Here is a 25704-nt window from a genome sequence, read left to right as displayed (position 1 = left end):
TGCAGCAAGTAGATGCAACAATACCACACAACATTCCTAACATGGATTCTCCTGACCCAAGATTATATTTGGAGTATTCATTTCCAAAGAGAGCAATCTCAGTGCTTTCTTTTCCACCAAAGAGCTCTGTGTTTTTTGCATTTGTTGATAGAGATAGCTCTTTTTCCATACCATGAATGGCCTGGTGTCTACAGTTTATATTTGTGACATCTTCTTGTAATGCAGCTTGCATTTGCTACGTGTTGAGGCCCCAAGCTAAAGGCTGGGATGAGAATACGGCCAAGCCCAATTAAAGAGCCAAGTCAGTAAATGAATAGGTTGGCAAATAGCTAACAATTGGATCATGCAGAAGAAGGGACAGCTGTACTGAGGTCAGGCCCAGAGTAGTCCTTCAAATTTTCGGAAAGGGAGGGTCAAACCAGGGCAGCTAATGTGATGAAGTCCAAGAGTGAAACTGAAGGCTAAGAATGTGTAAATATCAAGAAGTCAAGGAATTGGAAATCCACTAACTCTGAACATCATTCCTGTTCTCGAACACGTACTGATGATATCAGAGGAGAAGTGAGTGTGGGAGAGAGACACCACAAAGTTGGTTAGGGCACCATACGTTCCTAACAGGGTAATATGACAGGCAGGAAGGTTCATCTGCAGCTACCTTTATCTCATCTTGCTCCATATGAGGTGGACCTCATAATTCTTAAGCAACCACCGTCAGTTCTGATCTTAGAAGCATGAAGAAATGTGTTTACTTGAAAATGATGAAGCAATACATACAATGGAGTATTAGCCATAAAAAAGAACGAAATCTTGCCATTTGCGGCAATAGCGATGGACCTGGAGGGTATTATGCTTACTGAGATACGTCAGACAGAGAAAGACAAATACTGTATGTTTTCCTTATATGTGGAATTTAAAAAACAAAACAAATGAACAAATACAACAAAACAGAAATAGACTCACAGATGGAAAAAACTAGGGGATGGGTGAAACAGGTAAAAGGATTAAGACGTACAAACCAGGAGTTATAAAATAAACAAGTCACAGGGATATAATATACAATGCAGGGAACATAGTCAATATTTTACAATACTGTATAATACTTATTGTATGATGTGTAATCTATAAAAATATCAAAGCACCATGTTTATACTTGAAACTAACATAATATTATAAGTCAACCCTACTTCAATAAATTAAAAAAAAAAAAACTTTTCCACAGACTTAAGAGTCTTAGCAAATATGTCTTCCTAGATGTAATGCATAAAACCTCAGTATTCTAGGCTGACCAGAATGGTTTTCAGATTTACCTGAATTGTAACCTACTTTAGTACATTATTCAATGTTTATTTAAACAGTTTAATTTTGTGGAGTATTAAATGCCAATGACTCAGCAGATGGATACTGTAGGGGTTTCCAGATCGTAATATAGCGTAGTGAAATAAAACAAACTTTTCTTTGGATGGGTAGGATTTGGCAGTTCTTTTAAATTCTTTACTAAAAAACATTTCCAAGAAACATGTCAGGTAAGAGATGTCTTTGCCCTCCACTGTCACCCCACAAATACCATTCTAGCACCTTACTTGTTTTAAGTGGGGAAAATTAAAATGTCTGCAAGGGCAGTTTGAGCAAGCTGTAACTTGATTTAAATATTTTGTACTCTTCATCTGTTCTTTCCCCCTGGGATCTTCCAGCCTTCTTTTCCAGAGATGTTTCCATTTTAGTTCTGAGTCTCCATCTTAATTATCTATTCCTTGTTAGTTTCCAGGATTATTCTTGGTGTTCCTAGCTCAATGCCAAGGCACAGATCTCATCTCTTGCAGTAAACATTTTGAAAGGAAAAAACCTACAAAGTTTGTCTGAATAGAAGAAACTTACTTCATATTAGAGAACTAAAGCCAACAATTATTAAATCAGACATTATTTTATACATGAAGTTGGGTATCACAATCATATCTCCCATTTATGTGCTCCATTATTAATTACAGAGAAACAGTTGGCTGTTCATGTTGCATCAGAATGAAAACTTTTATTCATTCCTTTAACTTTTCAAACACATGCTAGTTCATTATTTTAATAAAATGCACTAACAGATGTTAGGCAGAATGCAGCCGCATCTGGGACATATAAAATATCATTCCAAGTCTCCATAGGAGGGAAATAGCAATATTGTTTAGTTCTCCCCCAAAGTCTAACTAGCTCATCTCATTTAATCTGTTTAACTCTTAAGTTGCACAGTTACAACTATTTTGGTTGTCTTGGGAATACAAAAAGGAACAATGAGCTAAAACACCAAGGGAAGTGTCACAGGAAGATGCACTATACTGAAATATAAATAAAACTTCACTGAAGTTTGTGGCTAGAGCTATATTTTTTCAGCTGAAGAGGTAGTAAATCTTGAGTTGCCTGCTTCCTGAAGCCACCTTGAATTATAGGTCTCTTTAGGCCTTTCTACAATGTCCCAGCTTAATGTGACCCTTTCAAATAAAGCACAGCACATCTAAAAGATGGCAAATAAAGATTTTGGTTGAAGATACATTTTGACAATAGTGTGTGTGTGTTTACATATATATATATATATATAGAGAGAGAGAGAGAGAGAGAGAGTGATTAAATCCCAAGTTATTTCAGTCTTTTAACCTACCTTTAATTTTGTTTAATTCTCTTAAAGCAACTTTTCTAAGAAAACAAAAAATAAAACCTGCTGGGTTTCTGTTAACAGATCAGGCTCATATACTATTAAATTTATCATCTCTAGCTTCTGGAAAATAGACCACAGTGAGGAATAAATAACAGTGTTGAGAGGAAGCTCTGGGGATGTTTGTCTCATAGACTGCTTACTCATTAGAAAGAAGAAAAATGCTGGAGTTGAGTATGCAGCACAGAGTGGAAGGCCCACGCGGAGTAATGGGATGTATCCTGGACTTGGAGTCAGATGATCCAGGTTTGAGCCTCAGCTCTTCTACTTATGAACTCAATGTTTGAGAGAGTTAGTTAACCACTGACGTCAGATTTCCCTCCTCTATGAAGCAGGAGTAATACCTTGGAGGATTGCTCTGATGAGTCAGTGAAATCATGGATATAGAAGTGTTCTATAAATGGTGATATATACACAGCTTATTATTAACAAGCTATTGCTGGCTGCCTGCAATCTTCACCACAATGAGCAGGTAACAGTCGGATACTTGGAACGCAGCTGAAAAGAAATCCATGCAGTGGACATAGTATAGGCAGGCATGAATTTCCATTTAAGACACACTGCCTAAACAGAGAAAGCCTCTGAGGGACTAAATGTAATCTTCATAGAAATGTCTGTTCTGTAGTGGTAACAGTGAGGTAAACTAAGCTCATATGAACTATTTGATTTCATAACACACTGGGATCAAAGATTCCCAGTCTTTCATTCGCTTAACACCTATTTGTTGAGCATCTATTATATGCCAAGCATTGTGTTAGGTACACACACTGGTGAACAAGGTTTCTGCTCTAAAGGAACTTATGTCCTACTTACATTAACATCTTTATTCCAAGTACTTGGCAAAGTGTCAGCACATAGCAGATGCTCAATAAAAGTTGACCCAGCTGAACTGATCTCTCTAGTGTTATAGCATTACCATAGCAGAAACCCAGTAAAGAGGTGATTTTTGTGATCAGAGATGTCTACCCAACTCACCATGTGATTAACAGGTTACTACTTCTGAAGTTTTCAGGGAAAATAATCTTTCTGTCTAGAATTCATCTAGTCATCCACCTATATAATGATACTTGTGTTATATAGTGTTAATTTAATGTTTTCCTGCTTGAAATATAATTATCACTTCCAATTGGTACATTTAACAAGGAGGCAGAATATTAGTAGAGTGTATTTTTTTCAGGGTGGTATCCCTTATGTCAGGTTAAAAAATTAACAAAAAGAATGTAGGCTGAATATGTCAAATGACTAATGACAGACTGATTATGGACTTGACATTGATTTAATATACAATTAAAACAAAGGGGAAGAAACATGGAAAGTCCATTTTATTTATATGATTATCAGCTCTTAACAAGTACAATGAGTTTATTTTGAAAGCATACCTATCTTGAAGCCACTCAAGAGAACCAGTGTTATAAAATAAAGGTCCTTAAAGTTTTTTCATAATATCTAGGAGCTGACTGGTGGGGTCAGGGTGATTGACATTAGCATTGTTCACCAATATAATCACTTCTCCTGAACTTGTTTCAGCCTCAGTTCGAGGACTCAGTTCCCTTGCAGACGGAGGAGGCAATGTAACTAGTCTTGGCCAATGACATGTGATCAGTGATCTGTTTCCTTTCCAAGCTAAGGCTGTGAAAAGCTCATAGAGATTCTTTAGTCACTTTCTTCCTCTGCCAGAGACTCAGTTGCTGTGTTTTACAACTACAAGATGGTGAATCTTCTGTCAATCTGGTTCCTGGAGTGACTGGAACAGAGTGAGTCTGATTCATATGAAGCATGAACAAGCAGTAAACTTTTGTCGTGGTAAGGCATGGAGATATGGGAGATGTTTGTTACTATACCATAACATAACTCTTCCTGATAAATGTAGTCAGGGAAGGCCCATAATACTCTCTCAGTCCAAGTTTTTGAGTAAGAGATAAAGTAGATATTAGGAGCTCTATTAATTTGTCAGTAGTGTCTGCCACATTAAGGATGCTAGCCTGAGGTCTAGCTTTTTAATCACATTTAATACAGATATCCCTTAAGTTTTCCATTTTTCTAGTAATTCTCCTGTGAATCTTTTTTAAGTACTATATTTAACTTTTATCCATAAAGTTCCTGTGCTTTCTACAAATGATCAATTTGCTCAACATCAATTGAATTTCTCAACTTAAACACACATCATTATTTTCCTAAGCATTTTCACTAGAGCAAAAGATTCTGAATTATGAACAGCATTAATTGAACGACACATACAGTTGTGTACAAAAAAGGAAGATACTTCTGCAACTGCACTATTTCTAGAAAGTGGACTCTTACAGGAAGGAAGAAGGAGAAGCATTCCTGGTTATTTTTATTTATTTATTTATTTTTATTTTTCACTTTGGAGAAAGAGCTTAACCCTGAAGGGCTTATTGAGTCTGAGAATTGTCATTTCTTGTTTAAAGCTTTAGATAGTAGGTGGAGGTTTTCAAGTCACTGGCTTTGCTCTTGTTTCATGGATTGTTAGGTAGGTCACATAATATATTGTCTTTTATATTTTAATGCCTGACTTCTTTCTTTCTACCTATCCAAAGCTATCCCTCACAATCCTACTCAAATCCTAGCTCCTTGGTAAATTTTCTCTGAACACACCAGCTAGAATTGATCCTTTTCTTTTCCAAAATCTAATGTAAATTCATACCATTTATTTGGCATTGCTTGTAGAAAGCTTTAGAGAGTTCAAAAGCTGGAAAGGATCTAAGAATCCTTCAACACAACCCTCTCATTTTGCAAATAAGGAAAATAAAGTCCAGAGCAATTATGTAACTTACTTAAGTCACATAGTTAGAGACACATTGGAGGTTATAAACCTACTTCGCCCAGTGCAGTTCCCAGTGCAGTCCATTCCTGCCACAAGTGTCTCCACATTTACTGTCCGGTATTGTTGGTTATCTTTTCAAGAGAACATGATATCTCACGAATCGTACCTCTTGAGGTCAGGTAACTCTCACTTCTTTGTTACTTTTTCGGTTTGTAGCGTTATTTATAGACATTTTATATACGTTTTAGTAGACTAATTGGTTGTGCTTTAGGTAACGATTACATCTATTAAATGTATCACTTACGTTCTCAAATTCAGAATACTGGGAGGGGCCAAGGAGGAATGAATAAAACAGCAGCAAGGTAAGTAGGAAGAGCTAATGAGAAAAATAAGAATGCTTACAGACATCCAAGAATAGACTGCTGGAATTGAAGGTCATTTCCCCTGGAATTAGGTCTTGTAGGTTCAGTCTTCAAGGATGTAAAGTGTGTGTTTGTTGGAGATTTGGAGATGGGGGGTGGTGACAGAGTGCCGAAGTTCAGGTGAAGTTCCAGAGCTGAAAGCCTAGTGAGGATTTCTACGGGGTGGGACGGGCATAAGACCAGGAGGCAGTCACCGGCGAGCAAAGTCTGAGCCCGAACCCCAGCACCCGGCCACGGAGTCGTAATCTAAGCATGCAGGCAGGGGCCAGAGCGCCCAAGGCCACGGCACGGCGAGAACCTGGCGCCCCCGTCGCCATCCGGGCGTTGCCCGGGGGCTGCGTCGCCCCGCGGAGGGCGCGGGGGGCGGGGCCGGGCGGCCCGGGGCGGGGCGGCGGCTCGGGCCCTCCAGGCTGCACGCGGCGGCGCCCCCTCCCCTCGCGCCGCGGGCCTCCTCGCGCCGCGCACGTCCCCGTCCCGCGCCTCCGCCCCCTCGCCCGCGCGCTGCTTCCCGCCCTCCCCGCCGCGCCGGCCGAGCCGGCTTCCCCTCGGTCTCTCATGAATATTGAGCGGCCCCTGTTGTATTTCCCGAGCTCCACTGCGGAAGCCGAGGCTCGCCATATTGTGCGGCGGCGCCGGCGGCCGCGGCGGCTTGTACCCGACTCTCGCTCCGGCCGCGGCCAGCGGAGCCTCGAGCTGGGGCAGGAGCCGGTGAGCGGGGCGGGCGGGGAGGCGAGGGGCGCGGGAGCCGCTGGCCGGGCCGCGCGTCAGCTGGGCTGGGCTGCGGGCGGCTGACGGCGGCCCCGAGGCCGGGGGGGGTGTGTGTCCGCGGGGGTGTGAGGGGAGATGGCGCCGCCGCCCCCGGCCGCTCTCGGGGCGGGGATGGCGAGGGAGGCGGCTTCTCATTGTTCCCGTTTCTTCGAGGGTCTTGGCGGTGGAGGGGGGGTGTTCCGGCTTGGGGAGGACTCCGTGGGCGAAGCTCGGGGATTCCTTCCTTCGCTGCGAACCGCTCGCTCCTCCGCGCGAAGGCCGAGGCAGCGCTGCGGCCCCCTGGCCTCCCCGGGGCGGGGGCCCTAGCCTCCGCGGCCCTTCTCTGGAGGGGCACCGTGTGGAATGCAGGGGTTTTCCTCCGGGCTTCCCCTCGCAGCCGGGGGTGTGTGTGTCCGCACCGTGTGGGTGGGGTAGGGGCGCTTTGTGCAGTAGCCCCCTTTCCCCGTGTGCTGGAGTCGAGGGTCGCGTGTGGAGGAGCTGCTCGGCGTCGGGGTTCCCTGTGAGCTGCGGGGAGACCCCGCCTGGTTAAAACATTCCTGGAGTGCCGCCTGCCTGCTCGGGAGTATCTGTTGCTGCTTTCTAAAGCCGCGAGGTTGCCCCGGAGGAGTCGTGGGGGGAGGGGGTGTCTTCGTTTGCTTCTGATGGAAGCTTCGCGTTTTGAACCCTGTGGTGTACGCGGAGGTCTTTGGTACCCGGTGTCGCCGAGGAGTCCTCATCCTGGTTGTCAGGATCACTTCCCTCCTACAGAAGTCACCTCCCTGCTCCCAGAGATAGTTAGTAGAAATTGGTCTCTAAAACTTTGAGGTTCGTGCCGATTATTTGACCGCTAAGACCAATTATAGGCTTATCTCCTTGAAACCCTGGATCTACTGCCTGGCTGTCAGAAGTTTCAGAGAATGTGTGCCTTTACGTGGTAAGATGGTTCGAAAATGTCAGGTTTCCTGGAGGTGTGTAAAGAAATTTGTCTGCTATGAAAAGGATAGGTTTGCATTCGGTATTTTAGTAATATGCTTTATTTCTTCTTAAAAACTAAAAAAATTGAGACATGATTTCAGTATTTTAGACTGAGAATTGTGTTTAAAACCATTGTATGAGTGATTTGCACTACGTGATCTACTTTTGGTGGTTTCAGGATGATCAGCTGGAATACTTAGTGTAGTGGTAGATAATCTACTTTCCCCACTTGCATTATAGTTGTTGAATATTTTAATAACTTAGATTGGTGTCCGTGGATTTAAAGTGAAGATTTGATTCTTTGATTTGTAAAGAATTTAAATGACAGCAATATGACTCTTGGTTATTCCTCTTTTCCTCCTGAAATTTCTACTTGTCAGACTCAACAGGTATCTTTAAAAATCTTGTTTGTACATTTAATGTACTTCTTAGTAAAATAATAGGTAGTTATGTAAGACTCCATTTCCCAAGAATAGCACAGCAAATATGGCCCCTCACTTTCCCTAAGGACTTGAGATATTTTCTTCAGGTACCCTTGTGGAATATACATTTGACGTTAATTATAGTGGGTGTGAGAGTGAAGTGGAGAATTTATGAAGGAAAACTGCCTGAGTAGGCTAGTCCATTTGAGTATTAGAAAAATATGCTGATGGTCCCCAGGTATGCTGCATAGAAAAATTTCAAATTAGAAGTATTAACGTTATGTAAAAAATGCGGACATTCAACATATTGAGAATTTTGAGGTTTTCTTCCGCCAATAGAGCACTCAAGACAGCTAGCTCCCAGGTTTGTGTGATTAGAAATATAGAGCAGGTCAGCAAACATCTTTGGAATTTCACTTGTCTATTACTGACCTTCAGTGTGTGGTGTCAGGTCTGTCTCTTTAATCTGATTTATTCATGATTTGTGTTTATATTATGCAGTCTTCGGAGTAAAGGTGATATATGTCTAATGAATAATATATAACCAGATGTTTCAATGACAGTTTCATTTCTATACATTAGCACAGAAGCGTAATTCCTTCCAGCAAGAGAAGTGAGTTGACGTTAAAATGAACTTCATTAAAATTTTGACAGCATTTCTGGTATGACTTAAAGCACCTCACAGTTTTATTGCAACCCATTTGTTAAATCTGGAGAAACTAGACAGTGCATAACAGTTCACAGTTTTTAAAAAAAGGAAAAATACTGTGAGATTATGGACAGTCTGCCCACATACAGATCTATACTTGATTTTTAATTAGTGTTTATTACACATGGTGTGGAAGACAGACATTGTCGTCAAACAGCAGTTACTGATTTTTTTTCATTTATCTGATATCTTATATCAATAAATTATCATAGTAGTTTATTGAATGTTCATTTGCATTTAACTGAGTGGATCCCCATATAATTTGGGTACAAAGGTACACTAAAATTTACCCTGTGCATTCTCTGTAGGTACAGATAGCCTGTCTATCCACCCCATCCCAACCCCCACCTGTCTTTACCTTTTTCTACCTAATGGGTTCTCTAGTGTTTCTTGTAAGAAGTATAGTTTGGTTGATTTTACATGGACTATAGTAATGAGACTCTTGGCACTTAAGTAGCAGTTGGTGTTAGTTTAGCCATAGACAGGAGCCAGGTGATGAGTACCTGACTTTATAGATGCTAAGCGGGTAGGTGGCCCACTCTCCAGATTTATGCTGTGTGGAGGAACTCCAGTGGAACTGGCCATTGAGTTTCACATTTAAAGTTCTTTTCACTTCTTTTTAGTCTTATGAATGTTAGGCAGCTGAAGTGGACTAGTATGTCTGGACCTAGTGATACCTTTTGTTGGATGCTCAGCAGCTATATACATACATTACTAAAAATTCCAAGAAAGATTCTTATTGCTTGAATTTGCACATAATTTCAGTTAGAGAATGGATTAAAACGTTTGCCACTTCTACATATCTGCCATTTTATTGTAATTTTTAAAAAACCAGGTTTTTAAGTACAATAATGAAAAATTACTTTTGAAATTAATCTTAGATTAAATTGTCTAATGAGGGCATCTTATTAAATGAAATAACAAACCATATGAAAAATATCAAAGCATCTTGGTCATTAGTTTTCAACAGATGTGTTGTTTATGGACTCTCTTGCAAGAGGGATTTCTTTCTGTTTCTGTGCTGTAGAGTTGTATTTTATGAATAAGTTAGATTTTAAAGTCAATGCGTAAAATGAGAATCACATGTCGTAAAAAATTATGCTTGAAAATCCCTTAGGATGGGAGAACATACCAGTAAGTTCAGTTCAGCTGTAGTGTTGGAACAAATTGCTGTTTCTTTGTTGAACACTAGATGAAGTAGTCAGCTTGCATTATGGGCCATGTTGAACAACAGCAAAAAAAAAAAAAAAAAAAAAGTCTTTATTAGAATCACGTTCATCATGGCATCATGCTCCCACCAAGAGAGGCTTGAGGCTTGTGGGAACTGAGACCACCGAGTAACAGCAGGTCAGCTGTAACATCTCACATTTTCTCTAGGATATGTGTGCTCTAATAGGAGGACATGGCTTTGCCTGCTTGGAGTAGCCTGCACTGTTTAAATATTTCTCATATCCTTTCTTTCTCCTCTTTGCAAGCTGAATGGTTTAAATTACAAATGTTAAATGATTTTTGTGTTGCAGATTAACAGACACAAATTTAAAGGGTTTGTCATTATCCTTTCTAAAACATTTTATCTATAGGAAGAACTCCAAACTTCCTTTACTTTCCCCTTCAGTAAAGCAGCTAGATATCTCAGAGGAGAGCAGTCAGAGTCGCTGTGAATAACAATGTATGTGTCCAGTAGAGAAAACAAACTTCAAAAGGAATTTCAACAGAGGGCATTTAGTACAGGGACATGGTTAGATGAGTGTAAGAGCAAAAAGAGAACATTATGGTAATCAGTCGAAGAGCCCAGAGGAGAGGTTCACTGGCCTGTTTGTGAACCTTTGAGGAGGTCAGCCTTGTTCAGCTGCTAATAAAGCTAGTTCTAAGATATACAGAGAGCAGCTGGAGGCTGGAACTGACTGCTGTTGCCAGTTACTGGAAGGAAGTTCTCTCACCCCTCTTCCTGCTTTCCAGCCTCCATTCATCACTTCCACTGGCAAAGCCTAACAGGGAGCTCCCTGGTGAAGAATTGGTGAAATACAGTTGCACAGTCTCAGCATAGCACCACAGAGCAGAGCCTAGAATGGTGGTTTGGGAGTTGAGAGACGAGTAAATGACCTGCCAAACAGTGTAGATTAAAATACAATAATTTACATAGGGAATCTTGTTCTTACCTTGCCTATTCAAGAAATATTTCTTGTCTTCTGTGTGCCAGACCCAGTGCTAGACCTTAGGGATGGAAAAATAAATTGAACAAGGTCTCTGTTCTTGAGGAATTTACAATGTAAGTGGAGGTGACAAACTACTCTACGGTGTGTTAAATGCAATAACTTTGCATTTATGCTTTGGGAACCTGAAGGACATGGCCACCTATTTGTCTCTTCCTAGCTAAACCTAATGACTGCTATTTTTTATTTGGTATTTTGATCTAGTCCAACTTTATTCTCTCTGACTGCTGTCTTGTGAAAGCTGTTTTTCTGAGATGCCTGTTTATCGTGTAACTATTATCACTAGTTCAGCATTTCTCTGTGCTTTATTTGTCTAAATTATGAAGACCATCATTTTCTCTGCACTTTTTAGCCTAGCCCTTCACACATAGAACATGTCTGAGAAATATTTACTTTTGAAGTGGATAATGGGAATTAAAATATTGCTCATTACCTTTGCAGACATTGTTTTGTCCTTCCAAACCATTAGAAAATAGTTTGGATAGACTGTTACTTGATTTTATAGATGTGAGAATTGAAAGATTAATATATTTGGTTAATTTAAACTGTATGGTACCAATAGCTGGTCTAGATATAGGACTTTGGATTTCTGATGTGTTGTATTCCAGATCCAGGAATTTTGTCAGGGATTTCATTCGATGGCTACATAAAATCTTCTATTTCTCTTACTGTCTTACAGCCTAATGTTCTGAAATCTGTTATTTCATGGTGGGGAGGAGGAAGAAAAGACAAGTCCCTCATTTTATTTCCTAAAAATAAAAATGTCATGCAGTTTCTTTTTACGTTGTCTTTTTAATTGCCCACTTTGGTGGTGGTTGTTTTTTCTATTCCCTGTGTTGATTACACTACCTCTATTAGCTATTGCAAAATGTGCAAATCTGCAGTACTCCATTTTGACTATTTTTTGGTAAAGTGTTCTGCTTGTTTTCCCTACTAAAAACACACTATGTTGATTTAAAGTAAAACCAACTGATTTTTCACTTTTGAAAAGTTGTATGCCTCCATACCAGTAATTACATTAAACCTTCACTATTTACACTAGTTGCTATATAGAGTCTAATTCAGTCTGGGATGGCTGTCTTGGAATCCAGCCAATTGTTTTATAGAAGGCTTTTCTGTATTACAGAAGGGGTAGTGTTGTGTGTAGTAGAAAGAGCTTCATAGCTGAAGGCAGGAGACTTGGTTTCTAGGTCTGGTTCCACTATTAGCAAGATTCTTGGCCTTTCTGTCTGTTTGCTTTTCTATCTAAAAAAAAAAAAAAAAAAAAAAAAAAGGCACCCTCACTGACCTTACAGGTTATTTGTGAAGACATAAAAGGTAATGTAAGTAAAAGGGTTTTGTGAACAGCAAAGCACCTTGTAAAATGTAAGGAGTGTGTGTGAAGAAAGAGACAGAGATTGATCTCAGTGATCTCATGGCATGGATCCTGGGAATAGTTGTGTGTCTAGTTTCAAGGTTTTGAATCTTTGTATTTAATGAAGATTGTTAGGGTGAAAATGGGATTTGGGGGAAGTTGTGGATGTCCTGTACCCTACTTTACTTAAGTCTGGTTGATAGTGCAGTGTCATTCCTAAACCCCTTAAATGTCTTTTAAGGTTGATGTGCTTCATTAGTGTCTTTTCACCCGGGTTAAATATCTTGCTTATATTATGAGATAATACCTCAAGTTTATACACTTAGGAGCAAAACTGCCACTTTGTGGATTGTTTATATGATAAGGGCCTGAGGGAGTAGAAGAAACAGATGCTAGTCCTATTTTGGCTGGAAATTACCTCTTGCGGTTTTGTTGTATTTATATGTTTTATAATATCAATTATAGAAAATCTATGCTTATTTAAAAAATACACTTAGCAAGATTAGAAATTATGTCTGTAGTTTAGGTTTAATGAACTTATTCTCTTACCCTTAATTTTTAAAGTGAAGAAAACATGCCTTATTGAATTAGTGGAAAGATGCTTTTTTATAGCTTAGGACTAAATTTCTCTAGTCTTAATGTTATTATAGTTGATTATGTTTGACTTTAAGTGTAGGTCTCATTTACCAGTTTGGATTAACCAGTGATAATTTATCAGTGTAGTCTCCTGAAATATTTTTTCCCCAGAAGTCTCCATAACTTTTGAAGAGCTAATGTTACAGTTATGCATAATACAGATAACATGATTATTAATGCCAATTTGTTTTATTTTGAAACCTTTTGAATAATCTGCTGGAATAATTGATTTAGGAGAATTGAGACAATATTGGTGTGCCAGTGAGGAAAAAAAGTTTCACAGAGTAAAAAGCTGTCATTCACTTCTTAAATGGATTGATTTTTGTTTTAATCCGTATTTTCTAATGTTGTTTTGTCCTTTCAAAAGTAATTTAAAAGCTAAGAGTGGGGAAAATTCCATAAATTACTAAGCTGTCTTTTTAAATCAAGTAATTTTTACTTGTCACTTTATTTTTTAAAAAATTTATTTTTTAATTTTGAAAAACTTAAGTAGAAAAAAATCATGCTTTCAGTACTTAATTTTAAGTCTTAAATTTTGATGTATTTCCTTTTGGAAATAAATTTTAGCTTTTGGCTTTTGTTTTGATTAAAACGTAGTTTTACCTATATTTTATATATAGATCTAAATTTATGTGTATTTTAAAATCTGACTTTAGATACCACAAACATTTTCTGTGCTACAACCTATTTGGTCACATATTTGATGATTGCATAATATTTCAAGTACGTATACTGTAATGTGTCTAATCATTTTCTTGGGGTTGGATCCTAAGGTTCCTTTTAGTTTGTATTTATGTTCATGTTAGGGAGGTTCAGCATTCATTGTGGCAACCAGATGGAAGTAATTAACAAGTAGTACCTATTGTCTCCATAAGTTTACCTTTGTAAGAATGAAACTGTAATGTCTTTGATGGCAGTATCTCGTTGTGCAGTACAGCTGAAGAACACTGAGAGGAATTAGAGAAAGTAGCCTCTGTTTCCCCAAGATTTAGAATTCTTTTTTAGACAGTGTGGAGCAAGTGTTCTTGGCCTTCAGTCCAGGGATCTCTTAAGGTTCCATGAATACTCTGAAATTTTGAATGTGTGGTTTTTTTGTATGATATTTTCCACCCTGAGATGAGAGTTCCTAACTTTAGTCAGTTTCTCAAGGGGTATATAGTTAAAAAGTTAAGAGCTGTACATAGGTTTACCAGGATTCTGTTAAAAAGTGGGATTAGAGGGAAAACTGTATATAAAAAGTGCCCTGAAACAGTATCTGTTGTATCGAACTAATGTCAGTTTTTCTTTTGTTTATTGTTGAAAAATATGGAATCAGTTTTCCTCAGGAGAGAATGGATTTTACTCCTTTAGCTACTTAAGTTCTTTGTTATGGTTTTCTCTTTTTAACATTGATTATTTAAAGAATTCACATTAAGATTATCAAAGTGTAATTGCTAATAAGTAGCTTTGCCCTAATATACATACACATATGTCTATATATTTTGAAATAAATATATATTTAAATATATATATGTATGTCACCTAAAACATGCTCATTTTATAGATAAAGAGTTTTTAGAGCTATATACTGACTTACTCAAAGTCAAGTTGATTTATTTCCAGTATATTGGAGCTGTGCCAAATTTTTGCTGCTTTGATGAACCTAGAGATTATGCAAATCTTTAGATTTATTAGCACTTCCTATCCTTATAGTTTCTGGTTTGTTTTTTCTTTTTCTAAGACCCTGGCCTTTGAAACTTAGGACATGCTTTTTGCCAGTTTTAAACTTTTTTGATGCAAGTTGCAAAAACCAGGAGATAAAGAAGGCCAGGAGGGAAGAAAGATTCCGTCAGCTTACCTTTTGGAATTGTATCAAGAACCCAAAATGACAATTGAGGTCTCCTGAATCCTAGTCTGGCTACTGCTATTTTCCATAATAGTTGTTTTTCTTTTTCTGCAAAAGAAAATCTACCGTATGTGCCAAAGAGACACCAGGAAAATGTTCTTCACTCCTTTAGTGTTATCTGTTGTCTTAAAGCTGTTTGCTAAAATCTTCGTTTGTTGTAATATGGTAACAATAGTAATAGAAATTGAAAAATGGAGGGAAACCCCCTCCACAAAGTCCTAACAACTCCATGTTACTTTCTAAAATACAACTTTGACATAGCTGTGACTATAGCACAGATGCAAGCTAGTGGTCTCTCTCGTAAGTATTACTCGTCATTGCATATGGTATTAATAATTGTTATTTTTAATGATTGGAGAAATTTCCCTGTGCTGATATTTCAGCAAATATCTCCATGCTGATGGCATTATTGTTTGTATTAATAGTAATAATAATTGGTGTGATGGTTAAGGGCATCAGGCCTTCTTCATCAGACAGACCTGAGTTTGAGTCTTGCCTCTGAAACTGTGAGACCTTTAAGCAGATTGCTTGTTTATTTACTTAGTTATTTATATTTTGACTTGATTTCCTTATTTATAAAATGAGGGCAATAGTAGTACCTATTTCAGAGAGTTGTTAGGGTTAAATAGTATTTCATATTAAAGTGGTAAACACTCTGTAAATGTTACTTATTATTAATAGCATTATTTCCTAGGACTAGAGTTACCGAGCAAAAGAATATGAATGTTTTGTATCTCTGGAAATGAATTTCGTAGCTGCTTTCTGAAAGAGTTATTCCAGTTTCTGTTAGAATGTGGAGGCATCAGCCTTCAGCTTTCTCCTTTATCTTTCTTAATCTGATTTTTTTCTGGCTTACTCCCTAATCACAAATCTAACTTTCCGATAGATTATGCCCTTGCGAGACATTTAGGCCCCGTTGGTATATTTTCTTTGACGCGAGGAAATGTTGCTGTAACTTTTATCTTGTTACTTGTTAAAGCTAACTTGTATGTTCATCAGCGCCTCTGCTGCTCTTGGCAGGGATCTGCGCTTGATGGGCATTTCTTTTCCCAAGAAAGGCTAGCAACCTTGGTATACCCCTTTTCGAAAGTTGTTGACATCTACTCTGACATGTGCGGTTTGGGGCTATAGGTCATTAGTTACTGGAATTCCCATTTTGGTTTGCCATTAATGATAAGCCTGTGTAAATCTTCAAGCTTTGCTTTATGCTTTAGTTGTGTTTCACATCTCCCTCTCAAAGATAGAAATACTGGTTTGATTTTGCCATTAAATCTGCAGGTATTTATTGGGGTCAACTGTGTATGCTGATGGCACAGAGCAACAGTTCACAGTCAGTAGTGAGCTGGTTGTACACATCAATATACTCCCCTTGTTTGGTGTTTCCTGTAGTCTGGGTGGGGATGTGAAATGAAGTTGGTAGTCTTTTTTGCTCTACTGAGGAACTCTGAGTTTTTCTGCTCAGGAAATTATTAATGTCTTGTGTGTCTCTTGGTTTTAGAGTACTGGGAGAATTAAAATTAATTCCTGTCTAAGAATGTGGTTAGTTTGTGGTACAGAGTTGTTGCATGTTTGGGGCTGGGAGCCTAAATTATGCCAGAGTTTGAGGTTCTAAACTACAGTACTAGTGAGTCAGTTTGGCAGTAGGTCACTAGATTGAAATAACTGGATGAAGCAGTAGACTGGAAACCCCTTTGGCAAGCAGAGGTTGAGACATTTTAGAAGAGTCATAAAACGTAGACAGTCAGATGAGAACCAGGAGGTAAAGGAAAGAAACTCAGAACTCAGGAAATCAATAAAAACAGAAAGTTCTGATCAAAGGGGGCAAAAAAGAAAAGATAACACAAGAGGAAAAAAAGCAAACGGTGCACCCCACATGTACAGCCTCTAGCCGAAGATAACCAGTTCAGAGGAAAATTCTATAGCTAGCTCAATGTTTAAAGTATATATGCAAGCAGGCCAGGTGGATGTGGAGAAAGACAGGATCAGCTATTTTAAGACAAGGCAAAAATGTGTATAACTTGGAATGCTAGATGTGTGAACTTTAATACACAATATGCCTCTTTTTGACCTGCTTTGAAAAGCAGATTGGAGGAAACGACTGGTGGTGATTGGTTGAAGTATTCAAGTTGAAAGAAGTTGCTAAAGGTAGAATACCTTCTTAGCTCAAGAGGACACGTCTGTCTTAGGTACTGTACTGTTAAGGACATTTTAAGCAAGCTTTTTGATCCACAAAACTTAGTTTGGAGCTAAGGGGGCTGTTGATATTAATATAAATATAAATTCTTAAATTTACAAATAAATTTACAAATAAGGAAACTGGATCCTCTGTTAAAGTGACTAGCCCTAGTTAACCCAAGAATTTGTTAACAGCTTCTTTACTATTTGAGTATATTTGTGGAAAATGTGTGGCTACGCCTGTTTCAGTAACCCATCTTCCTATTATCAAACTGTCTTGCCTAGTGACAACAAATAGTTTGCAAGGCAGAGTGCAACCATCGGGGAAAATGCTGGGGGAGAGCCGTTTTCCTCATTGCTTTTGAGGAAGAGTCAGCTTGGTGACAGTTGTGTTGCTTTTGTGAAGGGAAAGGAAGAGACAGTGTACCTTATTAAGGAATTCTCATAAGGTTCCTCATAACATTATTAAGGAATTTGTAAACTATATACCTGAGTGAGGCAGCACATTTATTGTTGACCATATAAGAAATTAGTGTGTTAAGCTTGTATTTTAGAGTTTTTATGTACACACGCATGTATTATATGAGCATTATGCCTTTTTTTCTGTTTTCTGATCTTTGTTATGAATTAAATGATAGCATGGGAACTTCATCAGTGGAGAAGAGATGAACTGAACAATAAATGATGTTGGAACAATTGTCTGTTACATAGGGAGGGGTGGAGTGTGTGCGCAGATCACAGCCTCTGCAAAAAAATGAAATGCTGAAAGTATTAACATAAAGTATGAGTGGATGATGGATGTTGTTTAAAATTTTAGAGTATGGATTAGCTTTCCAAAAAAGCCACAGAGAAAAAGATAAATACATTAAAAATATATAAAATAAAAATATATGGCCTAAAGAAACCGAAGACGAAAGACAGAACAACAAACTGAAGAAAAATGTTTAACACTCATAACAAGCAAAAGGTTAATATCCTTAACAGAAAAAGTTCTTACAAATTAACTTTTTAAAAAATGAATAGAAATGGATATGAATAAGTAATGGATAGACCAAAAAAAAAATAGCCAATAAAGCTGTGAAAATATACTCAGCTTCAGTCATGATTGAAGCCTTGCAAGTTAAAACAGCAATGAAATATCATTTCCCACCTATCAGATTGGGCAGGCTTTTTAACAAAATGTTGCTAATTTTTAATGGGTGGTAGAGTATATTGATACAGCAATTTAGCAGTATTTGTCAGGATGAAAAAAGTTACCTGCCTTTTGATTCAGTAATTTTGCTTTTAGGAGTTTGTATAGGCAAATTCCTACCTGGAGTAACTTACTGGCAAATGCAAAGTCAACAAGCATACACTAAACTAATGAATGAATAAATGGTGAACTACATCTTTAGTGGGGGACAATTTCAGGAGTTTCCTTAGGTCACTTAAAACTAGTCTTTAGCTAGAATTATGGGTTCTCAACCCTGGGCCGTACGTAAAAACCATCTGATTGACTTTCTAATCATGCTAAGTGCCTCAGAGATAATGATTCAGTTGGTCTGAAATGGGACCTCTATCAGAATTGTGTAAAAGTTCTCCAGGTGATTTCTTAAATGCAGTCAAATTTGAGGACTGCTTCTTATTAAGATTTTTTTTTCCTGCATTTAATTTCTTTTTGTGGAAGATGAGCCTTTATTGGCAAGTAAGTTGAAGTTCATATTTTTTTCCTCTTTCTCCCACTCTGCCTTTGGCTTTTGATAATTTGGATTCAGCTGTTATATTAGTTTCCTGTTGCTACTATGACAGATTACCACAATATAGAGGCTTAAAAACAACACAAGTGTTTTATTTTACAGTTCTGACAGCCAGAAGTCCAAAATGGGTCTTGGGGGATTAAAATCAAGGTGTTGGCAGGCCTGTGTTCCCTGAGGGGGCTCTATGGGAGAATTCCTGTCCTTTCCTTTTCTTAGCTTCTAGAGGTTGCCTACAGTCTTGGCTCATGGATTCCTCCATTTTCCTCCATCTTTAAGACAGCAGAGTAGCATCTTCAGATTTCTTCCTCTGATTTATACCTCTGCTTCTATCACATTGCCTTTGCTCTTTTCAAGACCCTTGTTACTATATTGGGCCAAATCCAGATAATCCAGGATAATGTCTCTATCTCAAGTTTTGTTGACTTAATCTCATTGGCAGAGTCCTTTTTGCAACATATAACATTCACGAAGTCTGGGCATTAGGATGTGGACACCTTTGGGGACCCATTATCCAGTCTACCACAGTTGGAGACCTAATTCAGAAGCCACTGAAAATGTATAAATGGAGTATTTTAGTATATCTTAAATTGTTACCATAATCTAGCCCAAAGTAAATTAGCTTTTATATGCTAAGCTATGGTGAATGTTTATTGCCCCTCAGAAACAATCTGTAATTTTTCTTTTATTGTGAGAAATGTGGGTTGGATAGGATAGGCATTCTTGTCTTGCTTTTATTACAAAAAAGTAATAGCTATCATATATTCTTCATAGAATCATATGAAATAGGTACATACTTTATTTCAACCCTGGCAGGACTTCATACTTTGATTTTTGTAGTGTCTTTGAAGAGTAGTTTATGGCAGGGTTGAGGTTCACCAGTAGGTTTCTTCCTATTGCTGATGACTTATTTTTGAACCAGCTGCAGATAATCCATAACACTGATAAATGGTAGGATAATTTTGAATACTACTTTTCCTACACCTGTGTGTTCAGTTAACAAGCCCAGAGTTTCTTTTGATCCTTAGTCCATTTTTTTCTTTTTACACTGCTGGTTCCTTTCTCTTAGAGTTTTGACTACTATAAGCTGAAATTTCCCACCAGAACCTTTCATGTTTCAGATGTGTTTATTCTTCAGGATGATCTGCGTGTAGTTTTATGTGCAGCAAGTCCAAAGTGGAATTCAGCTTCTCATCCCTTTCTAGAAAATGCATACCGTTTCCTTTAAAAGCATTTAAAAGATTTTTTTATTGTTGTAAAATGTATATAACATAAAATTTACCATTTTAAGATATTTTAAAGTGCAGTACATTCACATTGTTGTGTAACCATCACCCCATCCATGTCCAAAACTTTTTCATCATTCCAAACTGTAACTGCTCTTTTCCATTCTGGTAACCACTATTCTACTTTATATGAATTTGACTATTCTGGGTACTTCATATAAGTGGAATTACAATCTTCATTCCTTTCTGTTTGGCTTATTTTACTTAGTCTGGTTTAAAGTTAATGTATAGTGTGTATCAGAGTTTCACTTCATTTGGAGGCAGAATAGTACTTCATTGTATATACTACATTTTGTTTATCTATTCTTCTGTTGATGGACATTTGAGTTTTTTACACATTTGTTTATCATAAATATTGTTGTTATGAATATGGTGTACAAAAGCTGTTTGAGTCCTTGCTTTCAGTTTTTTGGGGTATTTTCCAGGAGTGGAGTTGCTGAGTAATATGGAAATTCTGTGTTTAGTTTTTTGAGGGACCCACCATCCTTTATGTAAAAATGGCTGTACAGATTTGTAAGCCTGTATTCCCAAGATAAGAATGTATTCCCATCAACAGTGTGCAAGAGTTTTATTTGGCCACATCCTCATCAACACTTGTTATTTTCTGGTTTTTGATAATAGCTATATAGCCATCTTAATGGGTATGAAGTTGTATCTCATTCTGGTTATGATTTGCATCTTCCTAATGATTAGTGATATTGAACATTTTTAATGTGCTTATTGGCCACCTGCATATCTACTCTGGAGAATGTCCATTCAAGTCCTTTGCCCATTTTTGAGTTGTGTTATTTGGTTTTTCGTTGAGTTGTAGTAATTATATATTCTGGCATTAATCCTTTATCAGGTTTATGATTTGCAAATATCTTCTCGCATTTGGTGGGTTGCCTTTTCACCCTCTTGATGTGCAAAAGTTTTTTATGTTAATAATGTCCAGCTCATCAACTTTTTCTTTTCTTGCCCATACTTTTGATGGTAATATCCAAAAAAGCATTGCTGAATCCAATGTCATGAAAAATTTCCCCTATGTTTTCTTCTAAGAGTTTTATAGTTTGAGCTCCTACATTTAGATCTTTGATCCATTTTGAGTTAATTTTTGTGCGTAGGATAAGGTCAGGGTCTAACTTTATTATTTTGCAGGTGGATATCCATTTTTTCTAGTACTTTTTGTTGAAAAGACTGATCTTTCCCCTTTGCTCGGTTTTGGCACCCTGGTCAAAATAATTGACTGTAATATATGAGAATTTATTTCTAGGCTTTTTGTTTTATTCCATTGGTTGATTTATATGTCTGTCTTTACAAGTACTAAATTGTTTTGATTACTGTAGCTTTGTAGTAAGTTTTAAAATTAGGAAGTATGAGTCTTCCAACTTGTTCTCTTTCAAGCTTATTTTGGCTATTTGGGGTCTGTTGAAATTCTATATGAATTTTAGGATGAATCTTATGATTTCTGAAAAAAATACTGTTGGATTTTTGAGAGGGATTGTACCAAATCTTCAGATTGCTTTAGGTAATGTCATCTTAACAATATTAAGTCTTCTGATCTAGAACAGAGGATGGGGTATCTTGCCATTTACTTATGTCTTTAATTTCTTTTAGCAGTGTTTGGTAATTTTCAGTGTAAAAGTTTTATTTTCTCCTTGATTAAATTTGTTCCTAAGTATTATTCTTTCTGATGCTTCTGTAAGTGGAATTACTTTTTTTTTCCTTTTTGTTATTAAAATGTAGTTAATTTACAATATTGTGTTAGTTTCTGATGTACAGCATTTGATTCAGTTATACACATTTATATTTTTTTCATATTCTTTATCGTTACATGTTATTATAAAATACTGAGTATAGTACCCTGTGCTAAATAGTAAGACCTTGTTGTTTTCTATATTATATATAGTAGTTGTATCTGCAAATCCCAGACTTCTAATTTATCTTTCCCCCACCTTTTTCCCTGGTAACCATAAGTTTGTTTTCTATGTCTGCGAGTGTGTTTCTGTTTTGTACATAAGTTCATTTGTGCTATTTTTTAGATTTCACACATAAGTGATATCATATGATACTTGTCTTTCTCTGTCTGACTTAACTTCACTTAGTATGATAATCCCTAGATCCATCCATGTTGCTGGAAATGGCATTATTTCATTCTTTTTTATTATAGTATTTATTTATTTATATTTATTTATAGTATTTTTATAGTATAGTATTTATAGTATTTATTACAATATTTATATTTCACAACTTCTTCATCCAGTCATCTGTTGATGAACGTTTATGTTGCTTCCATGTCTTGGCTATTGTAAGTAGTGCTGCCATGAACATTGGGTGCATGTACTTTTTGAATTAGAGTTTCCTCCAGATATATGCCCAGGAGTGGGATTGCTGGATCATATGATAAGTCTATGTTTAGTTTTTTGAGGAATCTCCATACTGTTTTGCATAGTGACTGAACCAAATTACATTCCCACCAACAGTGTAAGAGAGTTCCCTTTTCTCCACACCCTCTCCAGCATTTATCTTTTGTGGACTTTTGAATGATGGCTATTGTGACTGGTGTGAGGTGATACCTCATTGTAGTTTTGATTTTCATTTCCCTGACAATTAGCCATATTGAGCATCTTTTCATGTGCCTGTTACCCATCTATATGTCTTTAATGGAGAAATGTCTGTGTTTTTTGTTAGAGATGTGTGAGCTGTTTGTATGTTCTGTAAGTTAAGCCCTAGTCAGTCACATCGTATGCAATATTTTCTTCCAGTCCACAGGTTGTCTTTTCATTTTGTTTGTGATATCCTTTGTGAAGAAGCTTCTAAGTTTAATTAGGTCCCACTTACTTATTTTTGCTTTTATTTCTATTGCCTTGGGAGACTGACCTAGGAGAACATTGCTACAGTTTCAGAGAATGTTTTGGCTATGTTTTCTTATAGGAGTTTTATTGTGCCCTATTTTATGTTTAAGTCTTCAAGCCATTTTGAGTTTATTTTGTTTATGATGTGAGGGAGTATTCTAACTTAACTGATTTACTTGCGGCTTTCCCAGCACCACTTGCCAAAGAGACTACCTTTTCTCCACTGTATATTCTTGCCTCCTTTGTTGAAGATTAATTGATCATAGGTTTGTGGTTTTATTTTGGGGCTCTCTATTCTGTACATTGATCCATATGTCTGTTTTTGTGCCAGAACCACACTGTTTTGATTACTGTAGCTCTGTAGTGTTGTCTGAAGTCTGAGAGGGTTATACCTCCACAATTTTGTTCTTTTTCCTCAGGATTGCTTTGGAAATTCTGGGACTTCTGTGATTCCATATGAATTTTAGGATTATTCTAGTTCTTTGAAAAATGTCCTGGGTAATTTGATAGGGATTGTGTTAAATCTGTAGATTGCTTTGGTAGTATGGCCATTTTAATAATATTAATGCTTTCATTCCAAGATCATGGGATATTTTTCCATTTCTTTAAGTCATCTTTAGTTTCCTTTATCAGTGTTCTATAGTTCTCAGCGTATGTCTTTCAACTCCGTGGTGGTTTTATTCCGAAGTATTTTTTGTTGTTGCGATTTTGAAAGGGATTATATTTTTACTTTCCTTTTCTATATTTCATTATTAGTATAAAGAAATGCAACAGATTTTTGAATGTTAATCTTGTATCCTGCTACCTTTCTGAATTTGTTTATCAGCTTTAGTAGTTTTTGTGTGGAGTCTTTAGGGTTTTCTATGTATAGTGTCATGACTTCTGTATAAGTGACAATTTTACCTCCTCCCTTCCAATGTGGATCCTTTTATTTATTTTTTATCCCTATTGCTATGGCTAGCAGTCGTGCAAGAAGTGGTGAGAATGCTAATTCTTCTTCCAGATTTCAGCAGGAAGGCTTTCTACTTTGCACCGTTGAGTGTTATGTTGGCTGTAGGTTTGTCATAAACAGCTTTTATTATGTTGCGATATGTACCCTTTATATTTACTTTGGTAATATTTTTTATCATGAATGGATTTTTAATTTTATCAGATTATTTTTCTGCATCTGTTGAGATGATCATGTGATTTTTGTCCTTTTGTTGATGTGGTGTATAACATTGATTTGTGTATGTTTAGCCATCCTTGTGTCCCTGAGATGAATCCAACTTGATCACAGTGTGTGATTTTTTTTTTAATGTGTTGTTGGACTCTTTTTGCTAATGGTCTGCTTCATTGCTTGTTCTTTCAGGGGATTTCTGCTGTTCTTTTATTGGGGATGGTTCCTCTGCTTCTTCATTTTATTTGTATTTCTCTGACTCTATGAATTTAGGAGTAACAGTTATCTACTGTGGTCTTGAAGAGCTGTTTTTATGTGAAAATGTCCCTGTGTAGCCTGCCTGCTTCTAATATTATTGTTGTGAGGGCTGTTTTTAGTATGGGTGCTGCCACATCTTTCCTCCATGTGTGCTGGATGTTTCCCCTAGATGGGGGTATGACTGGGTGTGATGACCAGAGCCTACACTAGATATTGAGTGAGGCCTCCTCTTTGCTCTTTGGCTGTTACAGCCCTGTTGGTGGCTGGGCCTGCTCCCCAGTTTTTTCAAGTAGAAGCCCCCAGATCTGTTTCTGAGCTGGTGTGAGGTAGGCAGGACTGGAGTGCTTCTGCTGGGAGAGGAGCCGCTGAGTATTTCTCTGAAGATGTCCACCAGGAAGTGCCTCCTGTGGTGTTGCCTGTTAAGTATTCTGTGAGCTTGCAGTGTATGCTGTTGTTGATGCTGCCATCAGCCCCACCCCAGCAGTGGGAATACAGGCAGATCCACTGAAGTCAGGCATCAGGACCTGCTGTAATCACGCATAGTCCTGCACTTGGATCTTTTGTGGACTACAGATCCTAGCCCCATCTCCACATGCATGTGCCTGCTATTAATGCTGGACCTGCCCCAGCTGGGTACCAGCTGTCTGTTTGAATGTCCTGCCTGCACTGAACCCACAAAGGTACCAGTGGCACACATCTGTCAAAGCCTCCCAAGATAGGGCTGAGACCTCAGCCCCTACATCCGAAGTCTCATGGTCTCTGGGAATGGGCCCAGTCTTCAGCCTTGCATCCACCTGGGGGCAACTGTGCCCTCCTACAGCTCTGGGAGGCAGAACCCCACTGCGGGAGCAAGCTATGGTGGGGTCCCGCCCCTCCCTCCATGTATTCACGTTAACAATGGCTGTAATAATGCGGCTCTTATGGTGGGTCAGAGGCTGCTATGGTGGGGTCCCGCCGCTCCCCTTGAGAGCGAATGCCAACAACTGGGCTGCCTTGCACACACTCCCGGTTTCAGCCTGAACCACACTCTAGCTCCTCAGGCTGTCTCTGCACAGCCAGCCCCAGTCCCCTCCTTGAAACACATCTGTCCTCTGAAGCCCAATCCTCCCTGCCCAGCCCCTGCACACAGCAGCAGGTCGTGTCTTGGGCTGGGGAGCGCAGCGCGGTGGCCTGGATCCTCCCTGCCGGCTCCTCTTTGTTCAGGCCGTGGGGAGGCGGCTGCGGTGCCCTCCTCTAAGCCTCTGGAGCTCCCTTTCTGTCCCCGCTGATCTCCCCACTGCTGAAGGGGCTTCCCAGGGGAGAGAACTTTTCTTCCCAGTTATGTGGAGATTTTTCTTTTAGCTTTGCTAGTTTAAAATCTTCTGCCAGAGTTCAGTTGCTTTTCTGTGAGAATTGCTCCACACGTAGGTGTATTTT

The 25704-nt window shown here is 38.3% G+C and overlaps 1 protein-coding gene across 3 annotated transcripts in view; it reads left to right on the top strand.

Annotated features, from left to right (window-relative positions):
- The first annotated feature begins 6340 nt into the window (after positions 1 to 6340).
- RNF2 (ring finger protein 2) overlaps positions 6341 to 25704 on the top strand; it is a 43649-nt gene continuing 24285 nt past the window's right edge. Inside the window, exon 1 of one of the 3 annotated variants that reach the window (XM_031438557.2) lies at positions 6341 to 6610. The gene's annotated coding sequence lies outside the window, so the exon portion shown is untranslated. Of the gene's footprint in view, positions 6611 to 7418; positions 7584 to 25704 lie in introns of those variants that run through there. The other 2 variants (XM_064477201.1, XM_031438559.2) reach the window with 2 other exon arrangements.

The sequence above is a fragment of the Camelus dromedarius genome, chromosome 21 (genome assembly GCF_036321535.1).
Source record: "Camelus dromedarius isolate mCamDro1 chromosome 21, mCamDro1.pat, whole genome shotgun sequence".
NCBI classification, from domain to species: Eukaryota; Metazoa; Chordata; class Mammalia; order Artiodactyla; family Camelidae; genus Camelus; species Camelus dromedarius.
The sequence above is the reverse complement of the archived record's forward strand: the minus strand, read 5'-3'. Positions and strand labels throughout refer to the sequence as shown.